Source organism: Pantherophis guttatus, chromosome 16, assembly GCF_059756535.1.
Source record: "Pantherophis guttatus breed Tessera chromosome 16, ASM5975653v1, whole genome shotgun sequence".
Lineage (NCBI taxonomy): Eukaryota > Metazoa > Chordata > Lepidosauria > Squamata > Colubridae > Pantherophis > Pantherophis guttatus.
In genome coordinates, this window is record NC_142078.1 from 7,249,605 (window position 1) to 7,275,416 (window position 25,812).

Below are 25,812 nucleotides of genomic sequence, written 5' to 3' on the forward strand. Positions count from 1 at the left end.
GAGGAGGAGGAGGAGGAGGAGGAGGAGGAGGAGGAGAAGGGTGTGGTTGTGTGCATGGGGTTTGCAGAGAGGAGAAGAAAGAGAAAGGGAGGAGGAGGAGGAGGAGAAGGAAGAGGAAGAAGAGAAGGAAGAGGAGGAAGAGGAAGAGGAAGAAGAGGAGGAAGAGCAGGAGGAGGAGGAGGAGGAGGAGGAAGAAGAAGAAGAAGAAGAAGAAGAAGAAGAAGAAGAAGAAGAAGAAGAAGAAGAAGAAGAAGAAAGGTGTGGTTGTGTGTATGGGGTTTTCAGAGAGGAGAAGAAAGAGAAAGGGAGGAGGAGAAGGAAGAGGAAGAGGAAGAAGAGGAGGAAGAGGAGGAGGAGGAAGAAGAAGAAGAAGAAGAAGGAGAAGGAGAAGGAGAAGGAGAAGGAGAAGGAGAAGGAGAAGGAGAAGGAGAAGGAGAAGGAGAAGGAGAAGGGTGCGGTTGTGTGCATGGGGTTTGCAGAGAGGAGAAGAAAGAGAAAGGGAGGAGGAGAAGGAAGAGGAAGAGGAAGAAGAGGAGGAAGAGGAGGAGGAGGAGGAAGAAGAAGAAGAAGAAGAAGAAGAAGAAGAAGAAGAAGAAGAAGAAGAAGAAGAAGAAGAAGAAGAAGAAGAAGAAGAACAGTGCAGTTGTGTGCATGGGGTTTGCAGAGAGGAGAAGAAAGAGAAAGGGAGGAGGAGGAGGAGGAGGAGGAGGAGGAGGAGGAGGAGGAGGAGGAGGAGGAATAGGAATAGGAATAGGAATAGGAGGAGGATGAAAACTATGGAGCCCTTGGTGCTCTCTCAGCTTGCTTATTATCTTGCAGACGTTTCATTACCCAAACTAGGTAACAGCATCAGTTCACTGATGATCCTCCTTGGTCAATAACCAGCACTGATCATGTTCCCTAGTTTGGTAGTGAAATGTCTTTAAGGAAACCACCAAGCTCAGAGAGCACCCAGGATCCCACAAACTCAAATCTACGCAGTGATCTGGATTTTTAAAAAGACTCTCCGAGAACTTAGCTCTATCCCAAGTCCGTCAACTTTCCCACACAAGGTGTGGGCTGAATCCTTCTCCTACACTAGATTGGAGTCTGAGCAACTAGGCTGCACCATCTGTAAAGAGTGGGCTAGTGGACATGTGAATGACATATCAGCCTACTGTGAGTAAGCCGGAGCATCTGAAGGGAGGTGGTGGCGTTGGCGCCTTATCACGTCACGTGGATGGCCACCAGTTGGCTCAAAAGGACTCTGTGCCAAAAATTGCTTCGTGTGTGTGTTTGTGTGTGTTTTAAACCCCGTCTCGCTTAATTGGATGATTCTTTTTAAAAAGTGCATCAATAAAGCATCGTTTTAAGCGAATGGGATCATCTCATGCTGCAGTCTAAGGATGCAGAGAGAAACTGTAACAGGTCCTAAGATTAATAGAGGGATTAATAGAATAACAGGGAAGGGACCTTTGAGGATTGATTGATTGATTGATTGATTGATTGATTGGTTTGATTTATATGCCGCCCTTCTCTGGAGACTCAGGGCGGCTTACAATGCGTTAAAATGTCTCCAATCCTGACTATCTCTTTTTTCCATTCTAGACTAATTTTTGACAGTGCTGCTTTATTGAAGGCTAGGCACCCAACCAGGTTTAAATCACACTTACAAACAGGCGCAGGAGAAAAAGGTAGTAACAGGAACAAAGTTGGAAGGGACCTTGGAGGTCATCTAGTCCAACCCCCTGCTCACGCAGAAGACCCATATTAGAGATTCGAACCGCCGAACTGCTGACCTTTCTGATCGACAAGCTCAGCATTTTAGCCACTGAGCCACCCAGCCAGGTCTTCCCAACGGTTGGGCTTTGGAAAAATAAGAAAAATCAAAATGCAATGAAGACACGGAGGGAATTTCTCCTTGGTCGTTAATATCGGCCGGAGAACTCTTCAAAGCAATTGGGCCAGAGGTCTACAAATATCAGTTTAGGTCAACGATAGGTCAGAATGATCAGTGGAAGTGTGATGATGGATCACGACTTCTGCGGAGTCTGGCAAATGAGTAGTCAGTGAGTTGACCTCAAGCTGCATCTATGACAATCATATCAATGGCTTAATTTTTTCCTCTAAGATACCATGGGTCATTTTAATTTTCTCAGACCGGCTCTTCAGGCATAGCAGGACATCTGCTCGCTTCAATTACTGTTTTGGAGATCTGGACGAAGCGAACATTTTTGTAATGAAATGAAAAAAGGCAATCGGTATCCTAACGGATCTCGGTGATTTTCCCAATATCCGAAAACCCTGGCAATACCGGCTTTCTCCATGTCCAGATCTAAAAGAGATTTTAGACTAGAATCATTGAGCTGGAAGTGACCTCAGAGCAGTGGTGAAATCCAATTTTTTTTACTACCGGTTCTGTGGGGCCGGCCAGTGGTGGGGGTCACCTGACAGGGAGCCACAGCAGAGGGCCCAAAGAGCCGCATGCAGCTCCGGAGCCGCAGGTTGCTGACACCTGTTCTAGTCCAACCTCCTGCTCAAGAAGGAAACCCTATACCAATTCAGACAAGTGACTATGCTCCAGTGATGAAGGCAAGCTGTTCCACTGATTCATTGTCCTCACTGTTGGGAAGTTTCTCCTTTATTTCAGGTTGCTTCTTCTTTTTTTTTTTTTAAATTTGATTTATATGCCGCCCTTCTCCGGAGACTCAGGGCGGCTTACAGTGCGCTAAGCAATAGCCTTCATACTTTTGTATATTTATACAAAGTCAGCTTATTGCCCCCACAACTGGGTCCTCAATTTACCTACCTTAGATAGGATGGAAGGCTGAGTCAACCTTGAGCCTGTCGAGATTTGAACCTGCAGTAATTGCAGGCAGCTGGTCTTAATAACAGGGTGCTTTAGACCACTGTAATACCAAGGCTCCATTCTTGTCTTTGGTTGACATCTTTTGAAAGTTGAGAAACAAACCGAGATGCTGACGTATTGGAACAGGACGATATTAAGGCTTCTTTGATGCAAGCATACACACAAACACACACACACATGGGCATTTGGGTCCCGGCGTCAATATTGTTGCATAATTAATGCAAGATCTTATCTAAGGCAGACTGGAGTGGGATGGAGTGTTTTCAAAAAAAATAAATAAATCAATTTTTCGGCCTGAATTACAAACGCTACAAATTGAATCCGATAAAGGAGGAGGGATCTCGCACTGGTAAACAAAGGAGGGAAGTGTCTTAATTAGGCAACAAAGCTCATCCCAAAAAAAAATCTTAGCTTTGCTTTGTTATGAGATCACCCGGCTTTGTGCTTCAATTTTGCAGACGTGAAGGTGAACAAAAAAAGAAAAGAAGAGGAGGAAGCACTCCTGGGAGACAGGAGTACTAAATTGCTTACCCTTTTAACAGGAAGTGCAAATATGAAAATGTAATTATTCTCCAAAATCTTGTTGCTGAGGCCGTCACCAGTTTACCCCAAAGGTGCCTTTTCAAGAAGCAACTGGACTCTCTTCGTTTTTCCTTGAAGATGTTTAACTTCTCATCTAAGAAGCTTCCTCAGTTCTGTTCTGTAAACTACTCAAAAACTGAAGAAGCTTCTTAGATGAGAATGTCTACGGAGATTCTCAACCATCCAGATCAGGTTGTCCCAAAGGTGCTTTTTTCAAGAGGCAACTGGACTTCCTTGGTTTTTCTTTGAAGATGTTTTGCTTCTCATACAAGAAGCTTCTTCAGCTCCGGCGTAGCTAAATGTCTATGGAGAGACAAATGGTCGTCTAATCTCTTCTTGAAAACCTCCAGTGTTGAAGCACCCACAACGTCTGGAGGCATGGCATTCCACCGATTCGTTGATCTGGGATTATAGAATAAGAGAGTTGGGAGGGACCTTGGAGGTCGTCTAGTCCAACCCCATTTGCTCAAGCAGGAGACCCTACGCCATTTCAGAGAAACCGTTGTCCAATCTCTTCTTGAAAACCTCCGGTGTTGGACCACCCCGTTTTTAATTTTAAGATTTTCATGTGTAGATTCTGCACAAATTCATAAAACTATTCTGAAACCAAGAACGATTTTTGTACGTTTTCCCGGGACAGTGGTGGGATGCATCTGGTTTGACAACCGGTTCGGTGAGTTTGCGCGCAGCGTTCAAAATACAGCAATTTGAAGCTCAGCTGCTTATCTTCTAAGGCAGCCCCGGTAAATAGAACAGCGGAAGCATGGAAATCAGCTGTGCAGCGTGAATCAGCTGAGCCAGAAAGAAGGAAATATAGGACAGGATAGGGCAGGGGCAGGGTGGACAAGACCAGCTGATAATCAGAACTACCGGTTTGCCTGAACCGGCTGAATCCCATCCCTGTTCCCGGATAGATTTTTATTTTATTTTATTTTTTGCTATGGGCTCATGCAGATTTTCTTTTCCATGCTCAAGGCCCCAAGACATAGTAAAGCAGTTGAAATTTCTCTCGGTGCCGCTTCCTGGTAGATCTGAGTTCAGTTAAGAAACTCGTGCTAGGTTTAGTGGGATCTGAAGACGACCTTGTCTTTATTCCTGGCAGAGACACCTGGTACAAAAATCACAGTAGGCTTCCCTTTCAACGTTCGGCGCGTTTGAGTTTTTCTGTTTTACACCGTCTAGCTAATGGTACTGACCTACCTTGGAGGGTGCTGCAAGGCTGAGTTAATTAACTTTTTAAAAAGTACTTTGGGTCAGCTTCTGTGCGAGTGGGAGAGAGAGAGAGAGAGAGAAAGGAGGAGAGAATTCAGATATCTTCTAACACATGTCACAACAATCCAACCTCAATGTGTTAGGCTGAGTCTAGGGAAAATGTTTGCTTTGATTTTAATATTAATGGCTTGGAAGCTGAACCCTCAAAGGGACCATGTAGATATTCAAGGGGAGAAACTGATCTTAAGGGCCTTTCTCAGAATTTTCTTCCTGGAATGAAAATTTGTGCAAAAAAAAAGGCAATGGGTTGACTCCACTGCTAATCTCCAAAGACTGAAACGGCAAATCGTCTAAAGGTAAATTGAAGATCTGTAACACGATTCCAACCTTTGGGTCATGTGCCAGAGGTTAAAGACGTGACAAAGTGATAATGATGGCTAATCCCAACCATGTGAAATGCCCAGGCAGGTATTGAGATGGAGAGAAATGAGCCAGATGTGGCTGAGCGAGTGCCTATTCTAACCAGCGCAGCCAGAGGTGAAGTCTGCGAAGTGTCCACCCGAATCTTGTGGGGCGTGGCTTCCTCACCCCTATGTTAATACCAAAATTGAAAAAAAAATGAGGGGAAGATGGCCAGGAATGGGAGAAAGAGCCGACAACACTGGGAAACTGCCAGTTAGGCTGGAAGGAGGGGTCAAGCAGGGATCTAGCTTCAAATCATTACACAGTCGCAAGCAACCTAAGATCCACGAAGCTTTATCCAATCATTCTCAGGGGAAGACAAGCAGTTTGGTGCAATTCTTGTAACATAGGCAGTGGTAGGATTCAGCAGGTTTAGGCCGGTTCGGGCAAACCTTTAGTTAAATTGCTGGCTGGCCCCTCGCCTCCCCACCTCTTCCAGGAGTCCCCACACGCCCCATTTTGGCTCTCAGGTAAGTCCAGGGAAGAGGTTGTAGAAAAAATGATTTTAAAAGTTTTTTTAAAAAAAGTTGGCCATGCCCATTCAGTCACATTATCCCCCACCAAGCCACGTCCACAGAACCGGTAGTAACAAATTTTATATTTCACCACCAGTCCAGAGGATTCTTCTCTTGATTTAGCAAAGGAGTTGGACAATTTGAAGATCCCCAATGGTACTAAAGTATTGGATTTAAATGAAATTCCCTAGCTGACCTCAATAGCAAGCTACAAATCAAGAGCCAGCCAAGCTGCTCAACCATTATTTCTTATGCTGGTCTATTTTCCTTCAAATATCAACAGGAACGTTGTGGAACGGTTGCAGGAATTGGGTCTGGCTAGTCTAGAGAAAAGACGGACTAGGGGTGATATCAGCGGTGAAATGCACTTATCTTCGCTACCGGTTCAGAAATGTGAGCGCATGTGCCTCTTCTGCCCATGTGCATGCACAGAGGGTCAAAAACAGGACGTAATGACGTCCCGGCGAGTGGGTGGAGCCTCCCGCCATCGGCCCTACCGGTTCGCACGAGCCAGATAGATCCAGCCGGATTTCACCGCTGGGTGACATGATAGCAAGATTCCAGTATTTGAGGGGCTGCCACAAAGAAGAGGGGGATCAACTTCTCTTCCAAAGCACCTGAAGGCAGTACAAGAAACAATGGATGGAAACTAAGCAAGGAGAGAAGCAACCTGGAATTAAGGAGAAACTTCTTAAGGCAACTTGGAACAACTTGCCTTGAGAAGTTGTGGGTGCTTCATCAGTGGACGTTTTTAAGAAACGACTGGACAGCCACTTGTCTGAAATGGTCTAGGGTCTCCTGCTTGAGCAGGGAGCTGGACTAGAAGACCTCCAAGGTCCCTTCCAGCTCTATTCTGATTGTTTAATTGAATGCACAAAGGAATGCCACCGACCAAAGCAGAACACGACTTCTAGCCAAAACAGTCCCACTCTTGCACGTCCAGATGGAAGCATCTGCAGGCTGTGTAATTATAGTTTCATTCTCCAATCTTCTTGGAGGGAGGAGCAGGAGCTATGGCAAAATTACGCGTCTCCCGGTCTATGTGATATTTACTTTAATAGCTATGAATTTACAGTTTATCCTGAAATCCTCTTCCTAGCTTCCATTACTGGGAGGTTTTATGGCCTGCCGGAATGCCACACACATCTGCGAAGCGCGCAACAAATGTGTGTTTTCCGTCGCTCCAGATGTGCCTGCTTCCCACCCTCTTTCAACATCGGGTTGTGTACACACAACATTGTTGGACAGGTTTAACATTCCTTTGTAGCTCAGTTAAAGCGCTGAGACTTCTGCTTACAAGTTACACAAAAGACACAAATCGGAAAGGGTAGGGGGAGCAATCCATTGCGGTTAGTCCTCAATTTGTGAATTTTCACTTGGGGACCATTCAAAGTTACAACTGCCCTGAAAAAAAATGACTGACGACCGTTTTTCACACCGAAGGCCGTTGCAGCATCCCCCGTCATCATGTGAACAAAATTCAGACGCTCGGCAACAGATTCAGATTTATGACGGTTGCAGCGTCACGAGGCAACTGGACTTTCTTTGTTTTTCTTTGAAGACGTTTCGCTTCTCATCCAAGAAGCTTCTTCAGCTCTGGCATAGCTAAATGTCTATGGAGATTCTCAGTCATCCAATGTTCTGATCCAGCATTAGCAGACGCAAGAAACAGAAAATCACAAAAAAATCTCTCTTTATTTACCTCTTGTGAATTAACGGCATTCACCCACCGAAAAGTCCAGGCAAGAATCCTTCAAGGAGTTAATGGCAGCAACAGACCTCATCAGTTCCTTGCAATAATTGCCAGGCCCTGAGCTCCCAGCCAAAAGGCTGCAAATGAAGTTCTGGCAAGCAGTCTCTGTGTCATGAAACACAAGCAAAATCTTCAGAAATACGAACGGTTGTCTCCTACGACAACCCACTCCTCTTTCCTTCTATTTATTCTCCAGCCAGGGAGGGGCCATTCAGTGTCCATGTGTGCTTTGCTTCCCGAGTCGACTCCTTGTCCTCCGTTGCTCACCGCTCTTAACTGCTCTGCGCATACGTGCGTCTGGAACAGGCCCCAGCTGTTCTTCCTCCTCACTCATATCAGCCTCTAAATGTAGCTGCCTCTCCGGTGGCTGGGAAATGTCAGACGGCCCTGGCTCTATCTCTGCGTCTGATGCAGAGCATCCTTCAGAGACTTCCCCAGACTCCAGAACTGGCCCAAGTTCCTCCCCAATCTCCTCATTGTCTGTTGTGGTCCGCCAGCAGCCTGCGGAGGTGGCAGCGGAGTTGGACAGCGATGAGGCTGAGGAAGAACATGGGCCAGTCCTGGAGGCTGGAGAAGGCCCGGATGAGGGTTCTGCGTTGGAGGCAGAGATGGGAGCCATGGCCATCGGGGAGTGATATGCGGACTCCGGAGCCTCTAGAGGCTGACAGTAGAGAGACAGAGGAACAGTGGGAGCCTGTTCTTAGTGCACGTATCAGAGGAGCTGCCAGAAGGCAGGAGCAGATAAAGCAGAGAGGATGACTTGGGAGTAGGGCCAAGAGATGATAAGGCTTAAAAGACTTTGCCGGAAAACGACGTTGAGAGAATTGCTTCTTGTTTCACTGTATTCATTTCTTGTCGACGTCTTCTGCTTCTTGAACTTTTGCCAAGAAAAGCCTTTGGCAGTTTGCCTAAGTATCCCAAGGTCGGTGATAAACTGAGGAATGGTGTTTTGAAGGATTTGCTTTAATTTAGTTTGGACTACGCTGAGAATGAGTTCATTCTCAGCTGTTCTAATAAAGTCAGTTTGTTTTCGAACCGTTTGTATTTAATACTAACTACTTGGGCCTGGGTCACTACATCGTCCGAATCGGGCTTTGATTGTCCCAAAGGTGCTTTTTTCAAGAGGCAACTGGACTTTCTGGTTTTTCTTTGAAGACGTTTCGCTTCTCATCCGAGAAGCTTCTTCAGCTCTGGATGAGTTTTTTTGAGAGACAATGAATAGCTAAGCTAATTTTCAACCAAAAACCTTTCTTATTCCTGCGATTGGCTCAAAGGACTAGTTTCTAAAGTTTTGCAAACCAGACACCATCCATTCTGAAACTTACATCCCATCTAATTTCCATAAATACCTTCCCCCCCTTTTTTTTGCTACTCTTTATTCGGGGCATTACAAAAACCGTCCTAGCAACATGCCTTCAGCGCCGAACGGCAAGAGAAAAACTGTTCCAGCCTCATTCAATCTGTGGTATGTAGTGTCTTTTAATTATTTAGCAGGCCTCATGAATTCTAAATACATTTCATTATTTTGAGGTGAATCAGTTCCTAACCCTGGAGATGACCAGTGATTTATTTATAACACCAGGTGTTTTTTTCCCCCCCTTTTCACCATTTGTGCAGCATACCGATGAAAATTTCCGTATCCCCCAGCTGGTTAAAGTTAATTTCAAGATCTCTCTCTTTTTTTTTTAGCTGCAGAACGAATGTAAGTTGGAGTACAGCTCCAGAAATGTCAACCAAGTTTTGAATGACTTGAAGTCTTATTTTTTTTTTGTGGCCAGGCTGTCTCGGAATTAAGCATCGTTGCTTCTGAATCCCCAAGAACCTGCGACCCCAATCCTTATGACACATCTGCCAACTAACCTATCCTTGCTTCCTTCTTCAATAACCCACCGATTCTGCAAAAGTGAAGGTAGGACTTTCCAATTTTTCTCAGTTTAGAAGTTCTTCCATCTAACTTTCCGGGAGGTAAAACACACCATCGATGGAATTCTAAAACTAACCAAGACTCACCTCTTGTCTATGGAGATTCTCCGTCATCCAGGTCGTGGTTGTCCCAAAGGTGCTTTTTGCCAAGAGGCAACTGGATTTTCTTGGTATTTCTTTGAAGAGGTTTCGCTTCTCATCCAAGAAGCTTCTTCAGTTCTTCAGAAGGCAACTGGACTTTGTTTTTCCTTGAAGACGTTTCACTTCTCATCCAAGAAGCTTCTTCAGTTCTTCAAAAGGCAAGTGGACTTTGTTTTTCCTTGAAGAGGTTTTGCTTCTCATCCAAGAAGCTTCTTCAGTTCTTCAGTAGGCAACTGGACTTTGTTTTTCCTTGAAGAGGTTTCGCTTCTCATCCAAGAAGCTTCTTCAGTTCTTCAGAAGGCAACTGGACTTTGTTTTTCCTTGAAGAGGTTTCGCTTCTCATCCAAGAAGCTTTTTCAGTTCTTCAGAAGGCAACTGGACTTTGTTTTTCCTTGAAGAGGTTTCGCTTCTCATCCGAGAAGCTTTTTCAGTTCTTCAGAAGGAAATTGGACTTTGTTCTTCCTTGAAGATGTTTCGCTTCTCATCCGAGAAGTTTCTTCAGTTTCAGAATTTTCAAGGAAAAAACAAAGGAAGTCCGGTCTTGATAAAGCACTTTCGGGATACTCTTTGTTCAATTTTTTCATGGACTTTAAAAAAAAATTAAAACCCATATTTCGGCGGTGCTAATTTGGTGATATTCTAATTAGTCCCGTTATGTTTATCGAATGCTTGTGGCCTTCCAGTCTTTATAAAGCTCATTTAATACAGCAGAGGGAATTGTATTTAAAGTAAAGGGAAATATGTGTTTTTATGGCATTATTTTGGGAGGAATGATGTATTGTATTTTTCCACCCTAGAATTAGGATCCTTGTTCACTCATTTTTCTTTTCATTTTCCTCGGCAGCAATTCAGAGCGAAATAATAGAATAATTAGGGATGTGGAAGGTCAGACTTTTATTCTAAATTTTTAGAAAAGAATAATAGCTTATCATTTTTTAAAAAAGATATACATATGCACTCTCACACGCACAACAGTAATAACTGGGGCTCTTTTATCATTATGGAACGTGCAATCTAAACCCAGGAGGATTGTCTCAGAAAAATAACCTTTATTTGTTTGATTGCTTCTGTTCGGTTAATTTGGCTTAATTACTATATTTTCCTATTAGGCTTTAATTACACACGGTATTTTCATTATGAAGTGTAATGTTTCTCAGAAAGCTGTGTCAAAAGGAGAAGAGATATTATGGGTTTTTGTATTTTGCTTCATTAAACCTAGGATCAAAAGTTCTGCTTTTTTTTTTTTTTTTTACAAAAGTAGAAATACAGATAGATAGTATTTTGCACTGCCAATTTGTTTTTATTCCATGATGTCTGCCTGCCTGCCTCACTCTCTCTCTCTCTTTCCCTTTCTCCCTGTCTGTCTGTCTGTCTGTCTGTCTGTCCATCTGTCCAGGGGTGGGATTCAAATAATTTAACAACTGGTTCTCTGCCCTAATGATTTCTTCCAACAACCAGTTCACCAAACTGCTCAGAAAGTTAACAACCGGTTCTCCCGAAGTAGTGCGAACTGGCTGAATCCCACCACTCTATCTATCTATCTATCTATCTATCTATCTATCTATCTATCTATCTATTTTTATCTAGCTACCTACTGTATCTATCTATCTATCTATCTATCTATCTATCTATCTATCTATCTATCTTTATCTATCTACCTACTGTATCTATCTATCTATCTATCTATCTATCTATCTATCTATCTATCTATCTATTTTTCTATCTCTATCATTCATCTCTCTCTCTCTTCCTACCTTCCTGCCTTCCTGCCTCTCTCTCTCTATCATCTTTCTACCATCCATCCATCCATCCATTATCTATCTATCTATCTATCTATCTATCTATCTATCTATCTACCTATCTATCTATCTATCTATCTATCTATCTATCTATCTATCATCCATCTATCTATCTATTTTTCTATCTCTATCATCCATCTCTCTCTCTCTCTTCCTGCCTTCCTGCCTCTCTCTCTCTATCATCTCTCTACCATCCATCCATCCATTATCTATCTATCTATCTATCTATCTATCTATCTATCTATCTATCTATCTATCTATCATCTATCTAATCTTTCTATCTATCATCCATCTCTCTCGGTATCTATCTATCTATCTATCTATCTATCTATCTATCTATCTATCTATCTATCTATCATCTAATCTATCATTTATCTATTACCAACTATCAGTCTGTCTGTCTGTCTATCTGTCTATCCTCACCTCTGTGCTTCTTCTCTGTTATACAAATAGAGGGGTATATAATATTCTTTTCAGGTTATGGTTTACTGATTATGTCATCAATGGGTGGAAGTCCAGTCTCCTTCAAGATCAACTCAGCTTCTGTTGACTTTTGTATAATTTTGCAAGGCTACAGAACTGGTTTCATCTCTGCTTTCTTCCAGGATGTTGTTTTGATCTCCTGGCCAAGCTTACCATTCTGAGATTTTACCGTGGTCTCCTGACCTGCCAGCTTTGACCCAATTTAGCTTTTTGAGATCAGACAAAGTCCACGCGTGCAATCTGGCCCAAAGGGTTTCTAAGCTTCAGGCTAAAAAACTGAAATAATTACTAGACTATATTTGCTCCTGTTGACCTGTTGAAGCTGCTGTGGGCCCATATCTTTAATAATCACCAGACCTGTAACAAAATTTTATTTGGGTTCTTCACCTTTTGGAAGGATTCAAGAACAGTATATGTGGCTACAGGTTTGTTAGCTGTCGTTCTCATTGACATACAATGCAGTGGTGAAATCCAATTTTTTTTACTACCAGTTCTGTGGGATGTGGCTTGGTGGACGTGGTGTGGCTTGGTGGGCGTGGCAGGGGAAGGATACTGTAAAATCTCCATTCCCTCCCCACTCCAGGGGAAGGATACTGCAAAATCTCCATTCCCTCCCCACTCCAGGGGAAGGATACTGCAAAATCCCCATTCCCTCCCCACTCCAGGGGAAGGATACTGCAAAATCCCCATTCCCTCCCCACTCCAAAGGAAGGATACTGCAAAATCCATTCCCACCCCACTCCAAGGGAAGGATACTGCAAAATCCCCATTCTCTCCCCATTCCAAAGGAAGGATACTGCAAAATCCATTCCCACCCCACTCCAAGGGAAGGATACTGCAAAATCCCCATTCCCTCCCCATTCCAAAGGAAGGATACTGCAAAATCCATTCCCACCCCACTCCAAGGGAAGGATACTGCAAAATCCATTTCCACCCCACTCCAAGGGAAGGATACTGCAAAATTTCCATTCCCTCCCCACTCCAGGGGGAAGGATACTGCAAAATCTCCATTCCCTTCCCACTCCAAAGGAAGGATACTGCAAAATCCATTTCTACCCCACTCCAAGGGAAGGATACTGCAAAATCCCCATTCCCTCCCCCCTCCAAAGGAAGGTTACTGCAAAATCCCCATTCCCTCCCCATTCCTGGGGGAAGGATACTGCAAAATCTCCATTCCCACTCTACTCTTGGATGAGCCAGAGGTGGTATTTGCCGGTTCTCCGAACTACTCAAACTTTCCGCTACCGGCTCTCCAGAACCTGTCAGAACCTGCTGGATTTCATCCCTGGTACAATTTATTTAACCTCTTCTGCTTGTTGAATGCAACCATCCTTGCCAACAGCTGTAAATTACACTTCCAGGCTTGCTTCGGACAAGAAACTAAGCCAATAATCAAATGCAACAAACCTTTTAATAATAAATAATGGCCTAATATATTTTACTTCGAGAAGATCACCGCCCAAGTCTATCTTTCTTTCTTCCTCCTAATTTAGTGTTCTGTAATCTCTACACCAACCTCCATCTTATGACATTTGCCTTTGTGGTTCAAGAGAAGCTTTCAAATTTAGTGCTGTGATTTTACATAGACTGGAAAGAACTAGAAACTAGAACTACAGACTAGAAATAACAAACAAAAGCCATGTGTTAAGACTCTGCTAAACCAAACTCTAATTTTGCATTTTTAAAACTCTCGAATCTTGCCCACCACAACATAAATGGATGTTAAACCCCAGTTCCCCTTTTCTATGAACAAACCAGGTGTGACTCTCCAAAACATTAAAGAAAAACATCACAAAACAACTCTCCACCTCTAATCAATGGATGGAAACTAATCAAGGAGAAAAGCAAATAAATAAGGAGAAACTTCATAATAGTGAGGACAATTAACCAGTGGAAGAACTTGTCTTCAGAAGTTGTGGATACTCCATCGTTGGAAAGTTTTAAAGGAGAGATTGGACAGCCATTTGGTATAAGGTCTCCTGCTTGGCTGGTCCAATTATTCTGGACAAATGGGTGTCCAATCTCTTCTTTAAAACTTCCAGTGTTGGAGCATTCACAACTTCTAGAGGCAAGTTGTTCCACTGATTAATTGTTCTCACCGTCAGGAAATTCCTCCTTAATTCTAAATTGAGTCTCTCCTTGATTCATTTCCATCCATTCTTTTTGTTGGACTGGAAAACCTCTAACCTCTCTTCCAACCCTTTCCTTCCTTCCTTCTTCCTTCCCTCCCTCCTTTCCTTCCTTTCCTTTTTTCTTTCCTTCCTCCCTCCCTCCCTTCCTTCCTCCTTTCTTCCCTAATTCCTCCTTCCCTTCCTCCCTCCTTCCTTCCTTTCCTTTTTCCTCCCTCCCTCCTTTCTTCCTTTCCTTTTTTCCTTTTTTCCTTCCTCCCTCCTTCTTTTCCTTCTTTTCCTTTTTTCCTTCCTTCCTCCCTCCTTCCCTCCCTCCCTCCCTCCTTTTCTTCCTTTCCTTTTTCTTTCCTCCCTCCCTCCCTCCCTTCCTTCCTCCCTTCCTCCTCCTTCCTCCCTTCCTTCCTCCTCCCTCCCTTCCTCCCCCCTCTTTCCTCCCCCCTTCCTTTCCTTCCTTTTCTTTTTCCTCCCTCCCTCTCTTTTTCCTTCCTTCCTTCCTCTCTCCCTCATTCCTCCCTCCTTCCTTTCCTTTTTCCTTCCCCCCTCCCTCCTACCCTCCTTCCTTCTTCCCTCCCTCCCTCCTTTCCTTCCTTTCCTTTTTTCTTTCCTTCCTCCCTCCCTCCCTCCCTTTCTTCCCTAATTCCTCCTTCCCTCCCTCCCTCCTTCCTTCCTTTCCTTTTTCCTCCCTCCCTCCCTCCTTTCCTTTTTTCCTTCCTTCCTTCCTCCCTCCTTCCCTCCCTCCTTCCCTCCTTTTCTTCCTTTCCTTTTTCTTTCCTTCCTCCCTCCCTCCCTTCCTTCCTTCCTCCCTTCCTCCTCATTCCTCCCTCCCTTCCTCCCTTCCTCCCTCATTCCTCCCTCCCTTCCTCCCTCGTTCCTTCCTTTCCTTCTTCCCTCCCTCCCTCCCTCCTTTCCTTCCTTTCCTTTTTTCTTTCCTTCCTCCCTCTCTTTTTCCTCCCTCCCCCCTCCCTCCTTCCTCCCTCCTTCCTTTCCTTCCTTTTCTTTTTCCTCCCTCCCTCCCTCTCTCCTTTTTCCTTCCTTCCTTCCTTCTTCCCTCCCTTCTTCCCTCCCTCATTCCTCCCTCCTTCCTTTCCTTCCTTTCCTTTTTCCTTCCTTCCTCCCTCCCTCTCTCCTTTTTCCTTCTTTCTTTCCTTCCTTCCTTCCTTCCTTCCTTCCTTCCTTCTTTTCTTCCTTCCTTCCTTCCTGCCTGCCTGCCTTTCTGAAGTGGTCTCCTGCTTGAGCAGACGGTTGGCCTCCAAGGTCCCTTTCAGCTCTCTTCTGATTGAACTGACTGATGAAAAAGTATCTTGGATGTTACACAAGGAAAAGTTGATGTATTTTCCCAAAGGATAGGAGGGGAAAAAGGATTGTTCAAATCAATCCTTGCTTACGCGCAGGCATACCATTTCCTAGTTGCATATTCTAACCCATTTCTGTTGCCTGTGATTTAATGCACCCGTTAAGGCTTTTGATGTCAGCCTCCCCGAAAAGAGAAAAATTTTAAAAATTCATCGCTGACCTTTACGTGGCACGGCACTTTCTCAAACAGTTGCATTTGACTGATGCATCAAGGTCCAGATTTTAGGGGGGTGTTTTTTCCAGCAAAACCTAGGAGAAGAAAAGGGAGATTTTGAAGGTCGGAGGCGTAAAAGCTAGATCTCCCCCAAAAAGCCTAATGGAAAACAAGCAACATCCACAACGGTGCTCAAAATAGGAGAACTGAGTGTGAAAACAAGCCAAGCTTTGACAATCAGAAAGGGGGAATTATCAATGGTTAGCTAATAAAAACTGAAGTTGAAAATACGGAAATATAAGGTAAAGGTTCCCCTCGCACATCTGTGCTAGTTGTTCCCGACTCTAGGGGGCGGTGCTCATCTCCGTTTCAAAGCCGAAGAGCCAACACTGTCCGAAGATGTCTCCGTGGTCATGTGGCCGGCATGACTCAACGCCAAAGGCACACGGAACGCTGTTCCCTTCCCACCAAAGGTGGTCCCTATTTTTTCTACTTGCATTTTTTTACGTGCTTTCGAACTGCTAGGTTGGCAGAAGCCGGGACAAGTCACGGGAGCTCACCCCGTTACGTGGGGCTGGGATTCGAACCGCTGAACTGCCGACCTTTCGATCGACAAGCTCAGCGTCTTAGCCACTGAGCCCCCGCGCCTCTATATTATATGGAAATATAAGAAAAGGATGAATGAAACAAGGGAGGTTGGTTAAGATAGAAAGGTAAATATTATGATTATTATTTTTTATTATTACAGAATTAATATCAATGTAATGAACATCTTTGTAAACACCATGATTATTATTTCAAACTATTTGTCCCCAGACAACACACCGTTTAATTGAAAACGGAATTTTTATATGTTAAAATATAAATTCTAATGGCAGAAAGCGAAGAAGAACTAAAGAGCCTCTTTTTCTGGAAAGTTTTTTAATTTTATGTTTAAACAAACAATACATCGTTAATAATTCAGTGTGTCATCTGAGTATATATTTTGTGTCATCATATTCCTCTGTTACCGTCATTTTCTTACTACGTTTCTATCTTACTTTTACATTTTAATTTAATTTATTGCAACATTTCCCAAATTTTTTGCACTTAATTTTTATTATATCTCATCTCTATCCATTTAGAATTGTCCCCATATCCTGTACTACTCCAATTCTTCCTTTCCCTTAATTGCCAATGTTACTAGGAACTAAAGAGCCTCTTGATGTGGGTGAAGAAGGAGAGTGCAAAAGTTGGCTTCAAACTCAACAATAAGAAAATGAAGATCATGGCATCCGGCCCTCTCAAGTGCTGGCAAATAGATGGGGAAGAAATGGAGATAGTGACAGATTTTATTTTCCTGGGCTCCAAGATCACCGCACATGGGGACTGCAGCCAAGAAATTAAAAGACGCTTGCTCCTGGGGAGGAAAGCCATGGCAAAGCTAGACAGCATACTAAAAAGCAGAGACATCACCTTGCCAACAAAAGTGCGTATAGTCAAGGCGATGGTTTCCCCAGTTGCAATGGATGGCTGTGAAAGGAAGGCTGAGCGCCAAAGAATTGAGACCTTTGAACTCTGGTGCTGGAGAAGACTCCTGCGAGTCCCTTGGACGGCAAGGTGATCCAACTGATCAGTCCTAGAGGAGATCAACCCTGACTGCTCTTTAGAAGGCCAGATCCTGAAGAGGAAACTCAAATACTTTGGCCACCTAATGAGAAGGAAGGACTCCCTGGAGAAGAGCCTAATGCTGGGAACGATGGAGGGCAAAAGAAGAAGGGGACGGCAGAGAAGGAGGTGGCTGGATGGAGTCACTGAAGCAGTCGGCGTGAGCTTAAAAGGACTCCAGAGGATGGTAGAGGACAGGAAGGTCTGGAGGATCGTTGTCCATGGAGTCGCGATGGGTCGGACATGACTTCACAACTAACAACAATAACATGTGTTTTAAAAAAAACAACTTCATGCCAAAAAGAAAAAGAAAGGGGGAACGCAAAAGTATGTTCTTAAGAAAAATAAAAAAACAAAAGCCAATTCTTTTTTTTAAAAAAACAACAACAACAACCCCAAAACTCTGAAGATTTCCAAAAGAAACTGAATGAGAAATTGAAGGCACACACAATACACCCCTTAAAAACAAGGAGCAGAAGAAAAACAAAACAAAAAAAAAAAAAAACAAAAAAAAAAACCCACTTCTTTTGAATGTCCTCGGAGATTTATTTATTTTATTTCCCTCTCCCAGCCTGCAAATCCGAGTTTGTTTATGAGAAGATAAGATAGTGAGAAATGCATTTTATTTTTTTATTTTATTTTTTTGCAGGAAGAAAATGGTAAAAGCCGTTTCCCGGACAGATAAGAAAACAACTTTCTATTTGATGCTCTGTTGTAGGATGTGGATACATTATCGGAGAAGCCGAAGTTGAAATAACACCATTTGGAAACAATCTGTGGAAAAGGTGAATAAAATCGCACACACACCCCTCAAAAAAAAAACACCCCAAGAAAAAAAAAAGGAACAAAAAATGATAACCCTAATGATTCATAACAGCTAAGGATTGAGGAAAGGCCGAGATAATTTTGCTGAAGATAGGAAAGGGATGCATTTATGAAACTGTGCTAGCAAATAACGCTAAACCTCCAGTCCTTTAGCGAGAGGTTCAATAAATTATTGATGCCAAATTTTGCAGGCAACAAAAATCAAAAGCGACTTGGCAGCCCGGTTTCCATGTTTAGATTTTCTTTCTTTTCTTTTTTTTTATTTTTACCTCCAAGAAGGGCAATTTTGGGGTCTCAAAAAGCAAGAGCAACCCCTCGCCCCCCAAAAAACACCCCCTACAGTTTACCTTCAGAAGTTGTAGGTGCCTCATCACCGGAGGATTTTAAGGAAAAACTTTTTGAAATCAGGTGTGAAATGCTATGGGTTCAGGGCGGTTCGCCCGAACTGGTAGTAAAAAAAAAATGCTTTAAAAAGAAAAAAAAAGTTTCGACAATCACACAACACAGCTGATCTTCCGAACTTGTTTTGTTTTACTTTTTTAAAGCATTTTTTTTTACTAATGGTTCGGGTGAATAGGTAGTAAAAAAAATACTTTAAAAAAGTAAAAAAACCCAAAACCATTCTGATGATCAGCTGTGACAATCAGCTGTACTGTGCGATCCTCAGAACTTTAAAAAAAAAAACTTTTTAAAGCTTTTTTTTTTACTACCTTTTGCCTGAACCGGTATTTTTGCGTAAAGTGTGATCGTTTCTTTTTGAGCTGTCTGTGACTCTGTGAGGTTTCTGCTTGTTGCAGGAGCCATTTTGTGTGACGTCCAGCTGCTCTGGCATTGTGTGTGAATCAGTTGTGTAGCTTTTGTGTTATTTTTTGTGTAAAGTGTGATAGTCACATGACCACCAAGCCACACCCAGCTGGTCACATGACCACCAAGCCACACCCACACTGTCACATGATCACCAAGCCACGCCCACCAAGCCACACCCAGTGAACCAGTAGGGAAAATTTTTGAATTTCACCACTGTTTGAAATGGTATAGGGTTCCCTACGTGAGCAGGGGGTTGGACTAGAAGACCTCCATGGTCCCTTCCAGCTCTCCGTTCTGATTGAAAAAGAATGCATAGGTCTGTCCATTTCCATTTTAAACAAGTTCCCCTTGAGAAATCTGATCTTGGTTGAAAAGGGAAGGACTAGGAGAAGACAATCAGCTAAATATGAGCCAACAGTATGTGGCAACAGCCAAAAAAGCCAATGCAATCCTAACTTTCATTAACAGAGGGATACAATGAAGATCAAGTGAGGTACTAATACCACTCTATAAAGCCTTAGTAAGACCACACCTAGAATCCTGCATCCAGTTTAGGTCACCATACTATAAAAAAGATGTTGAGACTGTAGAAAGAGTGCAGAGAAGAGCAACCAGGATGATGATGGGACTGGAGGCTAAAACATACGATGAACGGTTGCTGGAACTGGGCATGGCTAGTCTAGTGAAGAGAAGGACCAGGGGAGACATGATAGCAATGTTCCAATATTTGAGGGGCTGCCACAGAGAGGAGGGGGTCAAGCTATTTTCCAAGGGACCCGAAGGCCAGACAAGGAATAATGGATGGAAACTGACCAAGGGGAGATTCAACCTAGAAATAAGGAGAAATTTTCTGACCGTGAGAACAATCAATTCATGGAACAGAAGTTGGTTTCGGAAGTTGTGGGAACTTCATCACTGGAAGCTTTCAAGAAGAGACTAGACTGCCATTTGTCAGAAATGGTGTAGGGTCTCCTGCTTGGGTGGGTGGGGGTTGGACTAGATGACCTACAAGGTCCCTTCCAACTCTGTTAATCTATAATTAATCTGTAATTTAATTGTAACAGGATGCGACATTTTACTGATGTTGTTTATATATGAATAATATTTATTAAGGCTTATATATATATGTATGTATGTATGTATGTATGTATGTATGTATGTATGTATATATATATATATGTAAAGAGACAGACAGACAGATAGAGGGGGGGGAAGAGAGAGAGAGAGAGAGAGAGAGAGAGAGAGAGAGAGAGAGAGAGAGAGAAAACAAAAAAGAAAAACCAAACAGAAAACTAAAAGGGCCAGAAAGGGAAAAATAAATAAATAAAAGAAAAATAGAAAAGGAAGAAAAAAGAAAGAAATAGCTTCTTCTTTACAGCAATTATCTGTATAATTATAAATTTACCTCTTACTTTGTAGCTATGACATAACTCTTTATAATCTATCCTGTCTAATCATCAAAACCATAAATCATGAGTAGAGTTTTTTTTTCCTGTTTTATGCAAATCTCTAGACATTCATCTATTTTCTCTAAAGAGATGTCACTTCCTTTATACAAGCAGGAATAATATTCATAAAATGCTTTTTGCGCGGCCTCACTATCCATTAATATAGATTCTCCCTCTTGTAATTTTAATATAGTTTTCTTTTCCTTTTTGTAATTTATATGCTGGCCACTTCCCTGGTTTATTTGCAAACTCGACTTTTTTTGGGGGGGCTTTACATAACTCATTTTTATTTCATTTCTCTTAATGAAATAAATGGTGTTTGTACCAACTTAATTTGTTGAGAAATACTTACCTTCTCTGGAAATCCTTTAATTCTTCTTGTCTCTTTGTCTCATTCAACAATAGCTTATGTTTTCTTTTGACTCTTTTTGTTAGTACATTATTATGTTGTATAAAATAATTCCGAATAAAAGCCTAATAATGCATGCCAAACCATTGCTAAACTAGACTGTTCTCCTAAATTATTATTTTTTTTTTTTGTAATTTCTTTTTACAATCCTCCCTTATTAATATCTTTTTGACGGACTGACTGGTGGTTTTCAAAAGCTTGTCAAGATCAGACACGGTTTGTGCAGAGATCAGAAATCTTTTATAACACAACATCATTCAATGTGAGAGAATATTTTAATTCAATTCAGGTTTCGCACCGATTGGAAACAGGGAAAAAATCATCTGACGAATGGCCCAAATAATTTTTTTTTATATATATATTGGAATTAACAATTGACTTTGTCACCATCGACCTTGAACAAAACTGCAAAGGTTCTGAGTCATTTGATTACCGAGCTTCAACTTGTAGATTAAATAAACCTGAATGTTTCTGTACGCGTGTTATTTTTTGCTTGCTGGTAATGTCTGTAACAAATTAAAATGGAATAGTAGGAAAATAGATTTTGACTTCATAAAGCCTTAGTAAGACCCCACTTAGAATACTGCATCCAGGTTTGGTCACCATATTATTTAAAAAAATGATGTTGAGACTCTAGAAAGAGTGCAGAGAAGAGCAACGAAGATGATTAGGGGACTGGAGGCTAAAACATATGAAGGACGGTTGCAGGAATGTGTTGTGGCCCGCCAGCGGACAGCAGAGCTGGCAGCAAATTTGGACAGTGAGGAGGTTGGGGAGGAACATGGGCCAGTCCTGGAGTCTGGGGAAGGCTCGGATGATGGCTCTGAGTCGGAGGCAGAGAGGGGGCCAAGACCATCTGGTAGGTCTTTGCTGCCCCTGGAGTCTGACATCAGCAAGGCAGAAGAACAGCATCAGCCTGTTCCCAGTGTGCATATGCGCAAAGCTGCCAGGAGACAGGAACAATTAAGGAAACAAGGTCGATTTGGGAGTAAGGCTTGGAGATGATTGGCCCCTCCCATAAGACATGAAAGAGAAGTGAATGGGATGTGAGCTTTTGCAGGAAGCAATTAGTTCATCTGCTCGGTAAAAGCGCTGGAAAAGCTCTGTTTGACTCTGTGCTAAGTTTGGCCTTGCCCTGCGTGTGGCAATTAGCTCTCTGGCATCGTTCCAAGGGAGATAAGGTGGGTGTTTGCAAACACTCCCCTGATAGACTGCTTGAGAAACCATTCGGACTGGGAATGACAATAATTCACAGCCGTTTGAATTAAAGAGGTTTGCCGGGACTAAGTTTGGGCTGTTTACTTTCTAAGGAATCCTAGGTCAGAACAGAATTGGGTATGTCTAGTTTAATGAAAAGAAGGACCAGGGGAGACATGAGAGCAGTGTTCCAATATCTTAGGGGTTGCCACAAAGAAGAGGGAGTCAAGCTATTCTCCAAAGCACCTGAAGGCAGGACAAGAAGCAATGGGTGGAAACTCATCAAGGAGAGAAGCAACCTAGAACTAAGGAGAAATTTCCTGACAGTTAGAACAATTAATCAGTGGAACAACTTGCCTCCAGCAGTTGTGAACACTCCAACACTGGAAGTTTTTAAGAAGAGGTTGGATAACCCTTTGTCTGAAGTGGTGTAGGGTTTCCTGCCTAAGCAGGGGGTTGGACTAGAAGACCTCCAAGGTCCCTTCCAACTCTGTAATTCGATTCGATTGATTCGATTTGATACCTACTCTACTCTACTCTACTCTACTCTACTCTACTCTACTCTACTCTACTCTACTCTACTCTACTCTACTCTACTCTACTCTACTCTATACTATTCTATTCTATTCTATTCTATTCTATTCTATTCTATTCTATTCTATTATCTTGGTTGGATAATGTCATGGCTACTAATAAACACCCTCCTGTGTATGTTCTTAAAACCCGATTTTATGGCTCACCCTGTCCCGTTGAATATTGTTACATTACCTCAGAGCGAAGTCTACTTAACCATATAGAATTATCGGCGCCCTTTCCATGAATGCCAAAAAATAATAATGGGGACATCTATTCTTCTCCCCATAAACCTGCTTAGATAAATTTTAAGCTGTGTTGTGTTCAGGAGGTAACGGTGGTGGAAGAAGAGAATTTACTGGCTGCCTGGTTATTAAGGCCTCATAAATATTACCTTTTATAATGCAGTGTCTTAGAAGGAAGGAAAATGGTTGGAAATAAAGCTTTGATGGGGAGGGAAGTGAGATTGGGCTTGTATAATGTTGGATCTTCTTTATAATAAAATGCTCTCTAAGTGGATTGTAATGTTTCTCTATAGGAATCGTTGAGGTTGAAAAAAAAAAAAGAAAGGAGAAAACAGAGCATCAGGAGTCATCTTCAACCAGAAGGGATAACAATATGCCCTGAGTCTTTGACGGGCAAGAAACATACAAAGAAACATACATGTTCTAATATCTCAGGGGCTGCTCCAAAGAAGAGCGAGTCAAGCTATTCTCCAAAGCACCTGAGGGTAGAACAAGAAGCAATGGATGGAAATTAATCAAGGAAAGAAGCAACTTAGAACTAAGGAGAAATTTCCTGACAGTTAGAACAATTAATCAGTGGAACAACTTGCCACCAGAAATTGTGAATGCTCCAACACTGGAAGTTTTTAAGAAGAGATTAGATAACCATTTGTCTGAAGTGGTGTAGGGTTTCCTGCCTGAGCAGGGGGTTGGACTAGAAGACCTCCGAGGTCCCTTCCAACTCTGTTATTCTATTATAAGATGATCAACATATTAAAACCTAGAAAGAACGGTTGCAGGAATTGGGTATGTCTAGTTTAATGGAAAGAAGGATAACAGTCTTCCAATATTTGAGGGGCTGCCACAAAGAAGAGGGAGTCAAGCTATTCTCCAAACCACCTGAAGGCAGGAGAAGAAGCAATGAATGGAAACTAAATCAAGGAGAGAAGCAACCTAGAACTAAGGAGGAATTTCCTGACAGTGAGAACAATCAATCAGTGGAACAACTTGCCTCCAGAAGTTGTGAATGCTCCAACACTGGAGGTTTTTAAGAAGAGATTGGACAACCACTTTTCTGAAATGGTACAGTGTCTTCTGCTCGAGCAGGGGGTTGGACTAGAAGACCTCCAAGATCCCTTCTAACTCATTGGTAGTACAGTGGTCTAAGGCACCCTGTTATTAAGCTGGTTATTAAGACCAGCTGCCTGCAATTACTGCAGGTTCGAATCTCGCCAGGCTCAAGGTTGACTCAGCCTTCCATCCTTTCTAAGGTAGGTAAATTGAGGACCCAGTTGTGGGGGCAATAAGCTGACTTTGTATAAATATACAAAAGGATGAAGGCTATTGCTGAGCACATTGTAAGCCACCCTGAGTCTCCGGAGAAGGGCGGCATATAAATCAATTTTTTTTTAAAAAAACTCCGTTATTCTGACTAAACATTAGGAGAAAACAAGAGTGTTATATTTAACTAGGTGACCTTCGTAACTTCTCCTAATTCTGTCTATTTTCAATAGACAGTGAGAACAATTAATCCGTGGAATGACTTGCCACCATATCGTTGTGGCTGCGCCAATCAGCTCCCTTCAAAAACTGAATTATTGAATTGAGGCAAAAGGTGGGTTCAATCTATGTGGAAATCGGGGCTGTCCACTCTGATTTTTGAAAGCTTTTTTTTTTTAATGTTTTCTGAATGGAAAAATCCAGTAGTGGGCTGTTGCCGGTTCTCCAGAACCTGTCAGAACCTGCTGGATTTCACCCCTGCGCGGACGCTATGCATGAGTGTATAAGCGTGTTTTTTGACATCGCACCCATGCACGGATGGCGCATGCGAGCAAATTGCCATGTTTTGTGATGCTGCACCAGAGGTGGTTATTCAGCAGTTTCTGACCAGTTCTGGAGAACCGGTAGTGGAAATTTTGAGTAGTTTGGAGAACTGGCAAATACCATCTCCGGCTGGCCCTGCCCCCATCTATTTTCTGCCTCCCGAGTCCCAGCTGGTTGGGAGGAAATGGGGATTTTTGCAGTAACCTTCCCCTGGAGTGGGGAGGGAATGGGGATTTTGCAGTATCCTTTCCCTGACATGCCCAACAAGCCACGCCCACAGAAACAGTAGTAAAAAAATTTGACGCCCACCTCTGGAAAAATCCATTTCGGTTGGAAGAGAACTGTGAAAATCCAACTTTCGCAGGCAAGTTTCCGAAAGGACAGTGAATCAATCTGAGGATGACAAGTGAGTTTTTCTCGGAAAGGTGGCAGCGTAACCAGCTCCGATCTCCAGTGATTCCGACTCAATTTGCTAGGAAGCTCACAGTTCACCGGCGTCTTCCGTAGCTTTAAGATACTCACAGCCCTCCTTGAAAAAAAAAAAGAAAAGAAAAGAAAGAAAGATAGGATGGCATTTAAATACCCCCCTCCCCCTTTCTATCCTTTCATTTCTAGTTCACTGCTTTTCACTTTCCTTGAAGAAAGTTACTTAGGTAGGCAGGGAAGAGAAGAGACGCGAAGTCATGAATTTTAAACACAACCCAATTCCAAGTTCCTTATTTTTTTTTTTTTTTTTTTTGCAACAAGCCAAAACTCGTCTACGTTTTGTTTGAATTGAAGGAGGAGGCAAAGTTCAACTTCCAGGGTATATATATATATATATATATCCATATATATATATTTGGTTTTTTTTTAAAAAAATTCACCCATACACAAAGAAAAACCCAAAATGTACAGCTTTGCTATTCTCTTAGAAATATCTTGAAAAGGGCAGAATATTGGAGACTGAGACAATAGGAAGAGAAATGGTCTAGCGAGGAAGTGTGTTGGCATTACAATGAGAAAAAGGCTGTTTTTTTCTCTTTTTTTTTGAGGGGTGCCGGGTAGGGAAAGGATGAAGTTGAATAAAGAGAAGCCAAATCTTTTTCTTGCTTATCGGGCACAGAATCTTCTGAGTGCCTTTGGGAAACGCTGCGGAGAAAGAACTTTTTCCCCCTTTGAAAATACCTACATATTTTTCCCAAATTATTTTTAAGGGTCTCCCTTTTTGCGGTGGTTATTTATGCTCCAGTGTTCCTTGGTTTTATAAACCGACATAAGGTTTGTTTATTTCTAACTTGAAGGGTCCTTGGTGATCTCTGAGCTTGGTGATTTTCTTGCAGATTTGTCATTACCCAACTAGGTAACATCATCAGTGTTAGAAGGGAGTGGGGATTGCGAGGAGGAGGAGGAGGAGGAGGAGGAGGAGGAGGAGGAGGAGGAGGAGGAGGAGGAGGAGGAGGAGGAGGAGGAATGGGAGAAGGAGGAGGAGGAGGAGGAAGAAGAAGGAGAACGACAACAACAG

The 25,812-nt window shown here is 42.6% G+C and overlaps 1 long non-coding RNA gene across 1 annotated transcript in view; it reads right to left on the bottom strand.

The window, feature by feature from the left end:
• LOC148111792 (uncharacterized) overlaps positions 1 to 24,837 on the bottom strand; it is a 140,790-nt gene extending 115,953 nt beyond the window's left edge. The window contains exons 1-2 of the long non-coding RNA XR_015730106.1: positions 24,618 to 24,837; positions 15,361 to 15,449 (exon numbers count right to left, since the gene is read on the bottom strand). This is a non-coding gene — a long non-coding RNA (uncharacterized LOC148111792). The remainder of the gene's footprint in view (positions 1 to 15,360; positions 15,450 to 24,617) is intronic.
• Between the last annotated feature and the right edge of the window lie 975 nt (positions 24,838 to 25,812).